The following is a 3,879-nucleotide window of genomic DNA, read 5'->3' on the forward strand; positions in this document are numbered from 1 at the left end:
TACACAGCTGGGAGCAGAGTACACTGTGGGCACCCTGAAAGGAATGCTCGGGTATGTAAAAAATAAAATGACAAGTGGCACAGAAGAAAAACCGAAGGCAGGATGAAAGAGAAATACGGTACATACAAATAATACATAAAAAGGGGTTAGAAGTGAATTGTCTGTGGGTTCCATTATTAGCTGGTACCTATTGACACAAACACATAGATGGAAACTTGAAATATTAACCCTTTAATAGCCCATTGTGAAGATTCTATGATAGTTACTCGTCAAATGCATTAACCAAATGGTTCTAATAACGGTCCTTATTTAAAGATACACCTAATTAAGTCACCTGTTTTCAAGCAGGGATATCAGCCATCACATACTGGCAGCAAAAGCACAAGTTGCAGTCTTATGTATGATCACAGCGCTGTGGAATAGGAGTAAGTCAGTTCTAGTCTGTGTGACCCTGATAATCGACCCCTTCACAAAGAACTGGTCTACATCCTCCCCTAACAGTCCAGCAAAAGAAAGGGTGACTCGTGCTTTTAAATGCACCAACTAAACATAGAGTCCCCAAAATACTTCACTCACATATAACTATTCTAATCTGCTTTACCTGCCAAGTTGAAATCACTCTAACATTCCCGATGGGACGCAATCCAATATATTTCTCAGCATCAAATAGCATACTCAGATCCCAAACAAGTTGTTAGGGCTTCATTAAGAATGAAAGTGTTCTCGTACAAATATATAGAATATACAATATATGTGGCTGTTAAACTGATGTTAAAGAAGATATGTGGAGACATGGCACCCGCAGGATCAGCAGTCCCATATAGATCCTTTTCAGCCAAAGAATGGTAAGGTTAATGGAGAAGGAAAGGACCCTACCTTATTGTTAGCAGTCAGGTTACACATAAATGGCACTCCTTGTCAGAGGATCACTGGCGCTCTAAATTCATCTCCTGCTCAGCTCTGTCCTGCGCAATATGTAGACAGCACCTGTCTGATCAAAGTCTTTCTCTGCTGTGTGAAGATGAGCTTCCCCTCTCTCTCTCTCTCTGCATTTCTCTTCCTTCCTTCCTTCCTGGATACATCGACTCCCTGTGGCCCCATCTCCAGCTGGCAAGACCACGACTTTGGCACTGCTTCCATGTGTGGTACCCACACCCTGTAACGAAAGACAAATTTGGTGAAAATCAACATGAGTTAAAAAGGAATAAAATGATGGAGAGTGAAGAAAAAAAAATCTTAGTATGCTTATGTGCATTCCTGGGAAATTTCCAATTGAGCTGACCTTGAGACTCTTGAAATATTACCCCCATAGCCCATTGTGAAGATTCTATGTAGTTACCAAGTGGCTCTAATAGGGGTCTTCAAAAAAACCACGGGTTGTCATTATTTAAAGATACACTGAATTGAGTCGCATGCAGTAGTATCAACCGTAACATACTGTTAGAAAAGGCACCAATTGGCATCCCACAAGCTACCATTATTAGTGTGGCTTCATTCAGAGAGGTATGGGAACAGAGCTTTATAGACCCCCTTTTTCTCCATTACACCTAGGCGTGGGTGAGTCAACCTGTATTGCTGCATAAGGCGAGGCAGACCTAAACCCCAACCTTGGCTCAACTTGGAGAGTTAAATGCCAGCCAAGCTGGACCCAACCGCAACATAGGAAGTAAGTGTGCTAGCAAGGACCTGACCAAGTGGAATAATTTGACCTGGTTCCACTCTGGTTTGCAGCTTTTATCTCCTCAGAATCTTAGGTTTGAGCATAGTTTGAGCCAATACTAGTTTACCCAGCTATTATTGTATCCTTTTGCTTCTCCTATAGTCCTGTTTATATATATATTCATAACATAGGCCCTGCATGTCCCCTATATAATTGTGATTATTTATTTCCAGGTATGGGCAAGGTGTTTGCTATAATATCACATGATTATTTATGTGCAAAACAGACAATGAAGGTTTTTTTGCTTATAACAATACGTAGCACAAAAGTGAGTTCAGATTTCACATGCGCAGAATAGAATACACAGGCATTCAGATCCATAAAAGGACAGCTGGGAGAAGAACTTGCTTGCAGTGGGCTCAACGTTTTGTGTTAACCCCTTTTTATATAATTATAAATTAGACAGTTTAATAACATATATATATATATATAGATATACACTCACTGGCCACTTTATGAGGTATACCTGTTCAATTGCTTGTTAACACAAATAGCTAATCAGCCAATCGCATGGCAGCAACGCAATTTAGGCATGTAGACGTGGTCAAGACAACTTGCTGAGCATCAGAATGGGGAAGAAAGGGGATTTAAGTGGCTTTGAACTTGGCATGGTTGTTGGTGCCAGACGGCTGGTCTGAGTATTTCAGAAACTGCTGATCTACTGGGATTTTCACGCACAACCATCTCTAGGGTTTACAGAGAATGGTCCGAAAAAGAGAAAATATCCAGTGAGCAGCAGTTGTGTGGATGAAAATGGAGGAGAATGGGCAGACTGGGTTGAAATGACAGAAAGGCAACAGTAACTTAAATAATCACTCGTTACAACCAAAGTATGCAGAATACCATCTCTAAACACACAACACGTCGAACCTTGAAGCAGATGGGCTACAGCAGGAGAAGATCACACCGAGTGTCACTCCTGTCAGCTAAGAACAGGAAACTGAGGCTACAATTTGCACAGGCTCACCAAAATTGGACAATGGAAGGCTGGAAGAACGTTGCCTGGTCTGATAAGTCTTGATTCCAGCTGTGACATTTAGATGGCAGGGTCAGACTTTGGCATAAAGAACATGAAAGCATGGATCCATCCTGCCTTGTAGGTTTTCATTTACCAATTGAGCATTGTTTAATAGTGACAGCCTACCTGAGTATTATTGCTGACCATGTCCATCCCTTTATGACCACAGTGTACCCCATCTTCTGATGGATACTTCCAGCAGGATAATGCACCATGTCACAAAGCTCACATTATCTCAAACTGGTTTCTTGAACACGACAATGAGTTCCCTGTACTCCAATGGACTCCACAATCACCAGATCTCAATCCAATCCCTGGGATGTGGTGTTACGGGAGATTCACATCATGGATGTGCAGCCGACAAATCTTGTAGAAAGTATGCCACGAAAGGCAGTTCTGAAGGCAAAAGGCGGTCAAACCCGATACTAGCAAGGTGTACCTAATAAAGTGGCCAGTGAGTGTATTTAGATACATTTGGTACTTTTACTGCAACATTAGCAGCACTTCAATATTTGTACATCTTATAATGTTGCCTATATGTGTTCAAAAACCTTTAAGTACTCTACCACCCCTGTGTTTTCAGCAACTACATTATAAGTGTTTGGCGGAACACATCTCAAAGCATGTAATATATTTACCGCCAGTCACCTCCAGCTTGGGTGAACGCTGTGGGGGGGGGTCAGAACCCCCATTCCCTTGTGTGGAAGGTACTTTCCTGCCACTAATTAACTGCTTCAAACAGACAGCCAGTGAATAGTCCGACTATGGAGCAAAAGGGCAACTGCAGCAGCAGTCAGGTAGCAGCTTTAACTGTTGTTCCATTTTGGAAGAATTAATATTAAAGTATTCACAGAGTTCTTTAATATGCATTCTTCTATATTGGGGGTACCAGGGACAGTAAACTGTCCCTTTAATAGCAGTGTTTCAAGAAAGAAATGGTGTAATAGACACTAAGAGGAGAGAACACGACTTGTATCCGCCTGTAATCAGGATGGCACTGCGCCTGTAACCGCTGGCAAGATCCAGACTATAAAAATGGCATCGCGGGCAGAGAAACACGGGACATGAAATATGGATGATACTTCCCGTAAATACTCCAGGCTGAGTAGATGTCTCATTTATTGCTCATTAATTTGGATCA

Source organism: Spea bombifrons, chromosome 7 (genome assembly GCF_027358695.1).
Source record: "Spea bombifrons isolate aSpeBom1 chromosome 7, aSpeBom1.2.pri, whole genome shotgun sequence".
Taxonomy (NCBI): Eukaryota; Metazoa; Chordata; class Amphibia; order Anura; family Pelobatidae; genus Spea; species Spea bombifrons.